This window comes from Vipera ursinii (genome assembly GCF_947247035.1).
Source record: "Vipera ursinii genome assembly, chromosome: 8".
NCBI classification, from domain to species: Eukaryota; Metazoa; Chordata; class Lepidosauria; order Squamata; family Viperidae; genus Vipera; species Vipera ursinii.
In genome coordinates, this window is record NC_139519.1 from 17,695,761 (window position 1) to 17,707,982 (window position 12,222).

The 12,222-nt window shown below is 45.5% G+C and overlaps 1 protein-coding gene across 2 annotated transcripts in view; it reads left to right on the forward strand.

The window, feature by feature from the left end:
- The first annotated feature begins 348 nt into the window (after window positions 1-348).
- Window positions 349-12,222, forward strand: part of ST3GAL4 (ST3 beta-galactoside alpha-2,3-sialyltransferase 4) — a 118,107-nt gene continuing 106,233 nt past the window's right edge. Inside the window, exon 1 of one of the 2 annotated variants that reach the window (XM_083368500.1) lies at window positions 349-730. The gene's annotated coding sequence lies outside the window, so the exon portion shown is untranslated. The remainder of the gene's footprint in view (window positions 731-12,222) is intronic. The other variant, XM_083368493.1, reaches the window with a different exon arrangement.

The window sequence follows — 12,222 nt, forward strand, 5'->3', positions numbered from 1 at the left end:
AGTCTTCGGAGAAGGGCGGGATATAAATAGGATTCAAATAAATAAATAAAAAAAAATCCGAAGCCGATTTGGCCAGCCCAAAGCCCCCGAGGGAGCCACGTGGGGAAAGAAGCCTAAGCGAAGCCCGTTTTCTCCCACCCCGCCCCCCTTCCGTCGGTCCGAGCCGGGCTTCGCCAGCCACGCGCCTCCTCGATCCGGCGACGGAGCCCAAGGCTAAGCCGGCCCGCCAGAAGCAGCGGCAGCCCGAGCCGAGCGCGGCCGCCCCCCCCCCGCCTGCCCAGCGCGGCCGAGCCGGGGGCTGCTGCTCCCTCTGTGCGCAAGCGTGGCCGAGGTAGGGGCGGACCGTTCGCGACGCCCCAGCCGCGCGCTCGCCTTTCTCCTCCTCGCTCGCCCGCCCGCCCGCCCGCCCGCCCGCCAGGCGAAGTTGCAGCGGCCGCCGCAGCCCCTTGCGCCGCGCTCCTCCTCCTCCTCCTCCCCGCCGGCTCCCTCGGCTGACTTGGCCGCCGCTGCAGAGCCGAGCTCGCCGGGCCGGCCGAGCTGCAGGCTCCGGACTCTCCTTTGCAGCAGAGAAGCTCCGCGGAGGGCGACGGCCAGCTCCCCGCCTCTCCCGCCTCGCCAGCCCCGCTTGGGTTTTACAAGCCGACCGCTGCCCGGTTGGCGGCGGCGGCGGCGGCGACCACCCCTCCGCTTCCTCCCCGAGCCGCGCGGAGGATGGCTGGTGGCCAGAAGGGTAAGTTGGCTGCGCCGGAGCTCGGCTTGTGCGGCTCTGCCGGGCTGGGGTGGGGGGTCGTGGGCTCCTCCGAGTCCGGTGCTCGGAAGGCTGGGGGCCGTCCTCTGCAGCCTGCCCGGTTGGGAGCGGCTTTTCGGGGCGCCTTGGCTCCTTTTTGGCTCGGCTGCTCGGCGCGGGCTCCCCGAGTGGGGCGCGATGCCCGCGCTGCCCTGCCTCCTTCGTCCCGGGAGGGTCTGCCTTGCTTGCTTGCCCCTCGGCGCTCTCGGCCTGATGCTGACCGGGGGGATTCGGCTGGTCGGGTCCATCCGGGCTGGAGACGATGCCGGGTTGGGATGTGCCAGCCGCGGGGCAAGGCTCTGGGCTCCTTGTCTGCCGGGCTCCTCCGCAGCCGCCTGGTTCCCAGGGCGCATTTGCGCCCGGCGGCGGCGGCGGCGGCAGTTTTGTGGCGTCTCCAAATGTGTTCCAACTTGTAGCTGGGCTCTGCCTCCCTTTTGTTCCTTTCTTTGTGTCTGGGTGGCTGTCGGGAAGCCACCGGAGAAATGGAGGTGGGCAGAGGAGCTTGGCATGGGCGCTTTTCGTGCCCTCCCGAGAGGCAAAAGGTTGGATAGTTTGTGTTTGGCTGTGGGCACGAGGAGCTTGAGCTGGCTTTCTCTGGGCGGACGGACGGAACAAACCAAGCTGGCTTGGCGTTGCTCTGACCCTAACGGGAAGGTTGCTTGAGCATCATCTCTTTTCTTCTGTTCTGGCTTCTTGGTGGGCTCCAGTAAGGAACATCGAAGTCTGTTTTAGGATGAGTTGAAGCCCACTTCTCTTCTCTCCCCCCCCCCATCCCCACCACACTACCTGGAAGCTTTGATCCATCTGGATGCAAAGCTTCTCCTCCTCTCCCCTTAATCTTTCCTTGACAGACTTTCAAACAGTCCCCCAAGAAGAGGCTCAAGTCTCTGGAGCTTTGCTGAACGCAGGCGACATGGCCTGAAATGCTGAAGAAACAGGGACCTTCTGTATGAGAAGCACGCGCTAGACCGCTGAATGCCTCAAGCCTTAGCTTTTCCCGATTGTTGTGAAGTTTGACTTGTCACCGTGTGACAACTTGGGGAGAAGGCACAAGAAAGGGCTGTCTCCTGTCACAGCAGCATTGGCAACAGGTCAGTGTTCAAATTGCTAAAGCCGTCTGGCCTTTGCACATAATTCAAAGAAGGGTGACTCTCTCGATCTGCAGAAAACATGTTTGGATGCACAACTTGTGGCCCTTGGATACTGCTAAGCCACCGTGCCTATTCAGCCTGGCCACTGGGGAGGGAGTTGTGCTTCAGGAACATCTGGAGGTTGAGGAGCACGTTCATTTTTATCCAGTGGCTTCTTGCTGATGAGGCTTGAGTCTCAGAATGGGTTCTACAAAGTTTTAAGAGTGTTCTTTTGTTGGGTAATTGAAATGAATCGGACCAAGTTTAACACTCGGATGGGAAACTGAACAAACTGCGTGTTTGTTTGTTTTATTGCTGTGGTCTGTGAAAGTCTGGAGTTAAGCCCGCGCTATATCAGGTCTTTATGAAGTTGGGAAGTGATCCAGTGATTCAGGTTGATGTTTATTTTTTTTATGAATCTCTACAATTGGTTGTGTTTTATTTTAATTCAGAACTAAGCCTGAATGATTTAAAAAAACAAACAAACCATGGGTGTATGTAGGAAACAGGAAAGAACAAAAGGCTCACTTTCCTGAGTCTTTGCAATAATTTGTGAGACTTCAGTTTTTGACTGTTTAAGAATCCTCCTCTTCCTGAGAACAATGGGTTCAAGAATGAACCATGTGCTGCTTGTATAACTAACATTTCCAGAGGTTAACATCTGCACTCCTTCTGAATGAGAACTGAAGTGGCTGCTGCCGATTCCTGCCAATTGCTTAACTCTGGCTTAAATTATTGCACTTGTCCATGGGGCGGTCCTTGATGGGACACATGGAGATTGTAACTGGTTCAGAATGTGACAACTAGGCGTGTGTTGAGGGTTGTTGTTGTTGTTAGTTGCGAAGTCGTGTCCGACCCATCGCGACCCTATGGACAACGTTCCTCCAGGCCTTCCTGTCCTCTACCATCTTCTGGAGTCTATTTAAGCTCACGCCTACTGCTTCAGTGACTCCATCCAGCCACCTCATTCTCTGTCGTCCCCTTCTTCTATTGCTCTCAATCTTTCCCAGCATTAGGCTCTTCTGCAGCAAGTCCTTCCTTCTCATTAGGTGGCTGTGTTGAGGGTATCAAGTTGGAATTATAGGCATATATAATTCCTTTTTGAGATTTCAGTGTCCTCGTTTGCCAAACTCAAGACACACATATAAATCCCTCTGTGGCTCATGTGCCTCCTACTTAAAGGAAAGGCTATCTCCATATGTGATCAGCTTTCCACCACCATCGTGGTTGGTCATCTAGCCATCATTGAACCACTACGCCACCACCAAGAGCCCTGGTGGCAGCGTGGTTAGAATGCAATATTGCAGGCTAATTCTGCCAACTGTAGTTCTCACCAGCTCACGGTTGACTCTGCCTTCCATCCTTCTGAAGTTGGTAAAAAAAATGAGGACCCAAATTGTCGGGAGCAATATGCTGATTTTATAAGCCGCTTAGAGAGGGTTGTAAAGCCCTGTGGAGCTGTGTATAAGTCTAAGTGCTGTTGCTATTGCTATCATCTGCAAAAACTTTCTTTGAGGATCTCCCTGGAAAATTGACTGTGGGCAATTTCTTAGGATAGGGCCTTTTCAGCGAGGTTATCCAACATTTGAGATTCCGTTTCTTGGGTAGTTTGTTAAGCTTTAGGAACATTCTCAAAATGTTATTTTGATTCATTAGCTTTCCCATCATAGAAGCCATGCCTATTTGCTCTCTGTTTTTTGATTGCTGGCATTGGAGATGTGTCTGCTTTTTAAATTGCATTTCTCGTCGCCCATCTTGGTTGCTTTTCTGTTGACTTTTTTTGCTGTAATGTTTTCTTTGTTTATGGTTTGAATGGCTTTATGATTAGTGTAGTTTAGTCTGGATAGTTTTTTTTTAGCTTTGATGTTTATTATTGTTCTGTTGTTAACCCCTGGGAGCTGGCCTGTTAATGGAGAACATAAGTGTAGAAATGAATGGGAAACATACACATTCACGCAGAAATACACATACAGTACATATCCTACTTAGAATGTAAGAAAGGAGTCACAGATAAATTCAAAATTTCATTTCTCATTAACCAGGATACTGGCTTTTCCTTAAGTATTATAAACCCAACTTCACTGTCCAATAAACCAGAAATATATTTTGTTTATGTTAGGCTTGTTTAATGAGCCAAATAAACCTAGACAACTGAAATCTGGGCCATTTGTCTTTTATGCAGAATGGCCCCATTTCAGCTTGACAGTTTCTGCTCATGCGTGAAAGCTAAAACATCTTAGGTCTTACAAGAACAAAATTGTCTTATTTATGTATTTATTGCTTTTGTGGCCCACCTTTTTCCTAAGAGGCAGAGGTGATGTTGATAGTTCTTCTCTTTATCTTTGCAATGATATGGTGAATAACTTTGGGCTAAATTCTAACCAAAATACCACAACAACATTTTCTGTTTTGCTTCTGTGCTTGCATTGTATCAAAAGAGAGAAGCTAGGAAAGAAGGAACACATTCTTTTTCTTCTGTTGTCTTGACTTTACAGGTTAATGTTCTCCATAGGAAGTTCACCCAGAGGTGTAGATTAGTCAATTGAACCCCTCCTATGGTTTTAACAGCCACAGGACGTTTGGTGACGCGGTTTGGTGACGTTAGGGACGCGGTGGCTCAGTGGGTTAGGACGCTGAGCTTTTCAATCAGATGGTTGGCAGTTTGGCGGGTCGAATCCCGAGTGCCGCGTAACAGAGTGAGCGCCTGTTACTCGTCCCAGCTTCTGCCAACCTAGCAGTTCGAAAGCATGTAAAAAATGCAAGTAGAAAAATAGGGACCACTACGGTGGGAAGGTAACAGCGCTCCGTGGGCCTTTGGCGTCTAGTCATGCCGGCCACATGACCACGGAGACGTCCTCGGACAAGCGCTGGCTCTTCGGCTTTGAAACGGAGATGAGCACCGGCCCCTAGAGTCGGAAACGACTAGCACGCATGTGCGGGGGAACCTTTACCTTTACCTTTAATGTTTGGTGAAGACAAGTAAAATATTTCATTGTTGGCTGGATTCAGAAAACAGTTTAGACTTGGCTTTTGACTCAGTTGGTTGGGTTAATCCTTCCAGTGGGTACTCAGCCAGTTCAGTAAATTCAATGATCTGTACAGGTAGTCCTCAACTTACGACCACAATTGAGCCCAAAATTTCTGTTTTTAAGTCAGCTTTGCCCCATTTTACAACCTTGCTTGCCACGGTTGTTGAGTCAGTCACTGCACTTGTTAAGTTTGTATCAAGGTGGTTGAGGGAATCTGGTTCCCCATTGCCTTTCTTTGTCAGAAGGTTGCAAAAGGGGACCCTGGAACACCACAACCGTCTTAAATATGAACCAGTTGCCAAGCATCTGAATTTTGATAGAATAGAATAGGATAGAGATAGAGATAGAAGACCTTGGAGGTCTTCTAGTCCAGCCCCCTGCTCAAGCAGGAGGACCTATACCATCTCAGACAAGTGACTGTCTAGCCTCTTCTTAAAAATCTCTAGTGATGGGGCACCCACAATTTCCGGAGGCAAGCTGTTCCACTGGTTAATTGTCCTCACTGCTAGAAAGTTTCTCCTTAATTCCAGGTTGCTTCTCTCTTTGGTCAGTTTCCAACCATTGTTTCTTGTCCTGCCCTCTGGTGCTTTGGAGAATAGTTTGACCCCCCGCTTTTTTTTATTGGCAGCCTCTCCAATACTGGAATACTGCTATCATGTCACCCTTATTTCTTCTTTTTTTTAGACTAGACAAACCCAAGTCATGATCGTGGGGATGCTGCAATGGTCATAAATGTGAAAAACAATCAGAAGTCACTTTTTTCAGTGCCATTATCACGGTCGCTAAATGAACTGTTTTAAGTCGAGGACTACCTGTACTTAAGGAAACCATGGATTAGCTTGTGGACTTCCTCTGCAGAAAGCATTTACATCAAGGAGACTATATCTATGCCAAAGCTATCTCAGATGACCAGGTATCCTGGAAGTTCTAATGGTGAAGCTCCATCTTCTTCTCTGTTGACCAATGTACATAGGACATTTGTTGAAAGTTGAAGAAAACGGCCTCCATGGACTTTAGATTTTCAATAAGAGATATGCATGCAAGGCAGAAAGAGAAGGGGAGGAATCTCAGGCTATTTTTGGACTAAGCTATAGAAAATTTGGTTAGATTTTGATTCTCTTTGTTGGGTGAATTGTGCTTTATTCAAACCAGGGCTGAGGAAACAATAAGGACTTGATAGTTTGTGTTAACCTACAGTTGGTTCATGTTGAATAACTGTAGAAATAATTTTACTCACATCTCTTGGGTGGAAAGCCATAAAGTACCAGTGAACTAATGTTTAAAAAAAAGATGAAGAAAGAAAAGAGGAATGATTTCATTCAAGGAATCACAAAATACATTGAAGAGGACAGTTTGAATCAAATAGCTCTTTAAAAAGGTAAAGGTTCCCCCGCACACTCGTGCTAGTCGTTTCCGACTCTAGGGGCCGGTGCTCATCCCCGTTTCAAAGCCGAAGAGCCAGCGCCTGTCCGAGGACATCTCCGTGGTCATGTGGCCGGCATGACTAGACGCCAAAGGCGCACGGAACGCTGTTACCTTCCCACCGCAGTGGTCCCTATTTTTCTACTTTGCATTTTTACGTGCTTTCGAACTGCTAGGTGGGCAGAAGCTGGGACGAGTAACAGGCGCTCACTCTGTTACGCGGCACTCGGGATTCGACCCGCCAAACTGCCGACCTTCTGATCGACAAGCTCAGCGTCCTAACCCACTGAGCCACCGCATCCCTAAATAGCTCTTTAGATACGTCTATACTTGTTCAGTGACAAGAATATAAGTAGGCATCCCAAGTAAGTGGCTCTAATGGGGTTTATTTGGCTTCATCTCATATCCCAAAGGTCCCCAACCTTTTGGGCACGAGGGACCGGTTCTATGGAGAGAGGTTTTTCCGTGGACTGGAGTGGGCGTGGTTTTGTGTGCTGCCTGCCTACATCCCACGGATGGGGGTTGCTTGTTTGCGGTTTCTGGCATGCCACAGCCTGGTGCCGGTCCACGGACCGGGGCTTGGGGACCCCTGTCATATCCCAAGCATAGTGTTTTCTAATAAATTGTTATGGGACAGGCAGCAAAGGCTGTAAAGAGCTCCTCCAAAAGTAATAAATTGTTATACAAATGTAGCTTACCACTGGAAAATAAACAATGTGGGTTACAGTGACATTTGTGTGAATGAGATCTGCATATTCCCAAGAAGATTCAACAAGGCATTATGAGTAAAATGCCATGCTTTTGAGTTCATATAATTATCTAAGCAATGCCTACTTACATGGATGAAAAATTCCAAGGGATTTTGATCCAAAATAATCAATACAACTTTAGCAATTCATAAAGGGATGATTATAACTAGCAACTAGCTAGGACCAGGTCAATGGATCTTTCTGTGGAAGACAAAATACACATAATCTAAACAAATTCATTTATGTAGAGCAGTCAAAGCCAGCCTTTCAATGCACCGAAGGAAAGGGAGCGCAAATGAAATGCTTTTTAGTGTATTTTATTATCTGCTTCTGTACTCCAGCCTACTTACAACAGATAAACTGCTAAGCTTGTAAGCCGCCCTGAGTCTTCGGAGAAGGGCGGGATATAAATGGAATTAAAAATAAAAAAAATAAATAAAAAATAAACGTTAACTTCTCAAAGCTACGTATGACCCAAGAAGCATTTCTAATAAAGTGCCATTTATGAACTAATTTCTCAACTTGGGACAGTCTTACTGTTAGAGCAACAGAATAAAATCAGAATTAACTAAAAAGCTAAAAAAAAACAGAGCAGTGATAATAAGTCATATGATCTGCTTGGCACATTCTGAGAGGCCTGGCTGAACTCAAAAGAGGGTAGCTCTTTCTTAAGAAGTGGGAAGTTTATAAACAGGCTGTGTCATCTTTCTTCCCAAGAAAAGGAAAGTGCTAGGGTAGAAGGAGGAACACGTAAAAAAAACCCACACAGCTGGTTATGAAATCTTTTAACACAGATATGTAGCAAAATATATTTAATTTTGGGCACGCCTTGCAGCTCGCTCTTTCAAGCCTATGGTAATGTGTTTTCTGCTTCAACATGGTGAGACGTTGTACCCTGAATTTTCAATATTACAGATCAGAGGAGGCTTTTGGGGTCACAAAGAAGGAAGCTTCCTTCCTTTAAGATTATTCTAAACTAGAGGAGCTAGAACAGGGGTCAGCAACCTGAAACAGTGAAAGAGCCACTCGGAACCAGTTCCCTCACAAAAGGAAAAACTGGGAGCTGCAAAAAATGTGTGCGCATGCGCGTACATGCGCACATGCGCAGAACAGGGTTTGACTGAAGAGTGGAGCCAAGGCGAGATAGGCACCTACCCTGCATATTTGAATTGATTGGTTGAACTTTTTAGTCCCACTTTTTTTGGGGGACTACACATAGCAGAGGACTGGGAGCCGCATGCGGCTCCGGAGCCGCGGGTTGCAGTAGACTGGAGATGGGGAAGTGTGTCAGATGTAGATAGACTGCAGATTGCTACATTCCTGATGGTCATGCTGGGTGGGGCTACTGGGAATTGTGGTTGAAGAACAAGTGGAACACCTCCCAGAAGTTCCCAACCCCTGGATCCTAAAATATCACTACTAGTCCAGTCTCTCCCATATATTCCTGCTGCAATGGAGGATCAAAATGGACCAGTAGGATCAGGAAGACACAGGTAAATATTTCAGCTGTGTTTGCCAAAGACTTAGTTAGAGAAAGTCAATGCAAGAATTCCTAGTGAAGGCAGAGATCTTCTGAAATAGTGTAGGGAACCCATGTCCTGGCTCAAGAGGGACATTTTAAGGTTCCTCACCAATGGTTGCATGGAGCTCTTTGGAAAAGGAGGCCAAAACCTGCTTGATATATTTTCAAAGAGTTCTCAGTTCTGACATGTTACACAAGATGCAGAAGCTGATCCATGAAATTCGAGCCAGCCTGTACAGTATGCAAAACCAGAATGGCAGACTTCCTTAGTTCTCTGTCCAACCTTCTCTTCTCTCTGCTATGGTCTGGAACGGACGCAGAATTGTCAAAAATAAATGTTCTTCCCCCTATTTAATCTTATGGCAAAGTGATGCAATCCAATATTCATGGTCTTATTCGGCGTTAAAGATATATTTTCATTGGATGGTGTAAATTAGGAATCTTGAAAACTGTCATGCTGGTTTCACGTGATATATTGAGTCCTTGTGTGATTTTTTTTTAATTTTAGCGCATAATGTGTTTAGTGAATGAAAAGAATGTTTGTAGCTCAGAGTTGAACCGTGAGGCCCTTGATGCTCTCTGAGCTTGGTGATTTTCTTATAGATATTTCATTACCAATTTAGGTAACATCATCAGTGTTCCTGATCATTGCACTGATGATGTTGCCTAGTTAGGTAATGAAAGAAAACTACCAAGCTCAGAGAATACCAAGGACTCCAAAATGTATTTAGTTGTCTGCGTGAATCTTAATATCATGTGAATCCAATCTTTTTGTCAATCAGAGATGGAGATGTTGGGATGATTGACAGCAAGTCTTCAAGGGATTCAGGCAGGAGATTGCTAATTTTTTTTTTTGAAGACACTGAGACTCAGTGTGGAAAACAAGCACTGATCCTTAAGCTATGAAAAGATGGTTTGTCTTTTGGTCGGTGGGCAGATGAAACCAGCTATAAATTTCAACAGGAAGTGGTTCGAAAGAGAAAAAGGAAACGGGGGAAATTATGGGGTGACTGATTCTATGCCTTTGGGAGTTTTACGTTAATCAAACGTAATGAAATGCAGAAGGTAGAAAGAGCAGACTCTGGTTTCTTTCAAGCATAGTTTCGTTGGTGGTAAAGGCAGGATTTATTGGCTATCATGGCTTTGCAAGTAGGCAGCTTGTTACCCAAAGAATTTATCTTCATATTATTTATTTATTTATTTATTTATTTATTTATTTATTTATTTATTTATTTATTTATTTATTTAATTTGTATACCGCCCTTCTCCCGAAGGACTCAGGGCGGTGAACAGGGCAATACATAATAAAAAAACAAGATACACAAATTAAAAAATATTAAAAGTGATTAAACAGCAATGCCCGTAATAAATTAGTACAGATTAAAAGTTAAGACCAATTTATAAAACCCGACCCCATCCCATCAGGCCAGGCCGGCCTGTTCAGAAAGGTGGGTTTTAAGATCGCGCCGGAAGGAGCGGAGATCAGGCGCCATCCGGAGCTCGACGGGAAGATGGTTCCATAAATCCGGTGCACCCACAGAGAACGCCCTCCCCCTGGGGGCCACCAGTCGGCATTCTTTGACCGGTGGCACCCTGAGGAGGCCCTCTCTGTGGGAGCGTACTGGGCGGAGGGAAGTTGACGCCGGCCGCAGGTGCTCCCCAAGGTATTCCGGACCCATGCCATGTAGGGCTTTGTTTGCAATACTTTTTTTCCCCCTATCTGAGAGGTTTGTTCTTCATCAAGGCTTTGGGCTTGTTCTGTATTTCTGAGCACGGGCTTGATCAGGGCGGGCCACTGTAGCCACTTTACAACCTGTGGACTTCAACAATAAGAACTCTTTTTTTAAAATAAAAGTTTTTATTGAATTTTATAAGGCTTGGGAAGAGGTAGGACCAGGGTAGGGATTAAGGTTCAGGGTCGGGTTAGGATCGTGATTGGGATAGGGACGGGGTTGGGAACAACATTGGGGTTGCCCCCCCCAGTAACATTTTCAAGCTTTAGCAAACAGACTATTGTCCGGGTACATACGTTCAGTTAACACTGATTAATATAATAGTAAATAGCTATAATGTATATGCTAAACAATAATCATACACTGTATCAGTTGGTCAATACATATCATTCTCCTTACTAATATATATTCAGAATAACATATTGCATTCATTTCTTGCTAGTTCGTTTTCCTAACCATTGGTAAAATTTATCCCATGTTTTAAAATAAATTGAATCCTCTTTCTCTTTAATCTCTAAGGTTAATCTATCCATTTCTGCGCGCTCTAAAATTTTCTTGATTAGAATATCTTCAGTTGGTTAAGTTTTCATTTTTCCAGTATTGGGTAAATACTATTTTCGCTGCTGCTGTCAATACATGCAATATTAAGATATTCATTCTCCTTCTCATACTCAGCTCCTAATATTCCTAACAAAACCACTTCTGGTTTAAGCTTGTTACCCAAAGGATTTATCTTCATATGTTTGCAATACTTTTTTTTCTCTATCTGAGAGGTTTGTTCTTCATCAAGGCTTTGGGCTTGTTCTGTATTTCTGAGAATGGGCTTGATCAGGGCGGGCCACTGTAGCCAATTTACAACCTGTGGACTTCTGCAATAAGAACTTTTGAGCCAGTATTGGTTCTGGAAGTGGTCAGTCTCTGGGGCCAGTTGCAAGGAAGGCAATTGAAGGCACATAAAAGGGACCTCCCTCCCCAAAGACTATTGTGAAATAAGCTGTGCTTGGAGGTTGGGTGACCTACTGGGCGGGTTGAAGCTGCGGCATTTCTTGCAAGAAGTTCTGGATCTCATTTTTTCTGCCATTGGGTGGTCCATGGGGAAGATTCTTCTTTAAGGCTGCATGATATTTTGGGCTTTTAAATCATCTGGACACGTTGACATTATGAGTAGAAGGCAAAGGACCAGCAAAATAGTATGCCAACAATGGAAAGGTCACACAGCCTCGCAACTAGTCTGTTTCTGTAGCTCTTCTCCCGCTTTTGATTGTGCAAGAAAGTCTCAAACTACATCTTTGGATATAGTTTTTACAGTCTTGAGCAAAAGAACAAAGTTGAGTTGTTGGCTCCCAGTTCAAATCCAAATAAATAAATTACATTATTTTTTTTAAAGGCAAATCACATGTTAAAGCAAAACTGGAAAAAAAGAGTTTGTGGGTTGGAGTACGTCATGCAAATAAAACATGTACAGGCAGTCCTCGACTTACGACCACAACTGAGCCCAAAATTTCTATTGCTAAGTGAGACATTTGTTAAGTGAATTTTGCCCAAATTTGCCACCTTTCTTGCCATAGTTGTTAAGTGAATCACACTGCAGTTGTTAAGTTAGTAATATGGTTGTTAAGTGAATCTGGCTTCCCCATTAACTTTTTCATGTCAGATGGTCGCAAAAAGGGATCACTTGACCCCGGGATGCTGAAACCATCGTAAATACGAGTTAGTTGCCAAGTGTCTGGATTTTGATCACATGACTATGGGGATGCTGCAAGACTCGTAAGTGTGAAAAACGGTCGTAAGTCATTTTTCCCCAGTGCTGTTGTAACTTTAAATGGTCTCTAAATGAACTGTTGGAAGTC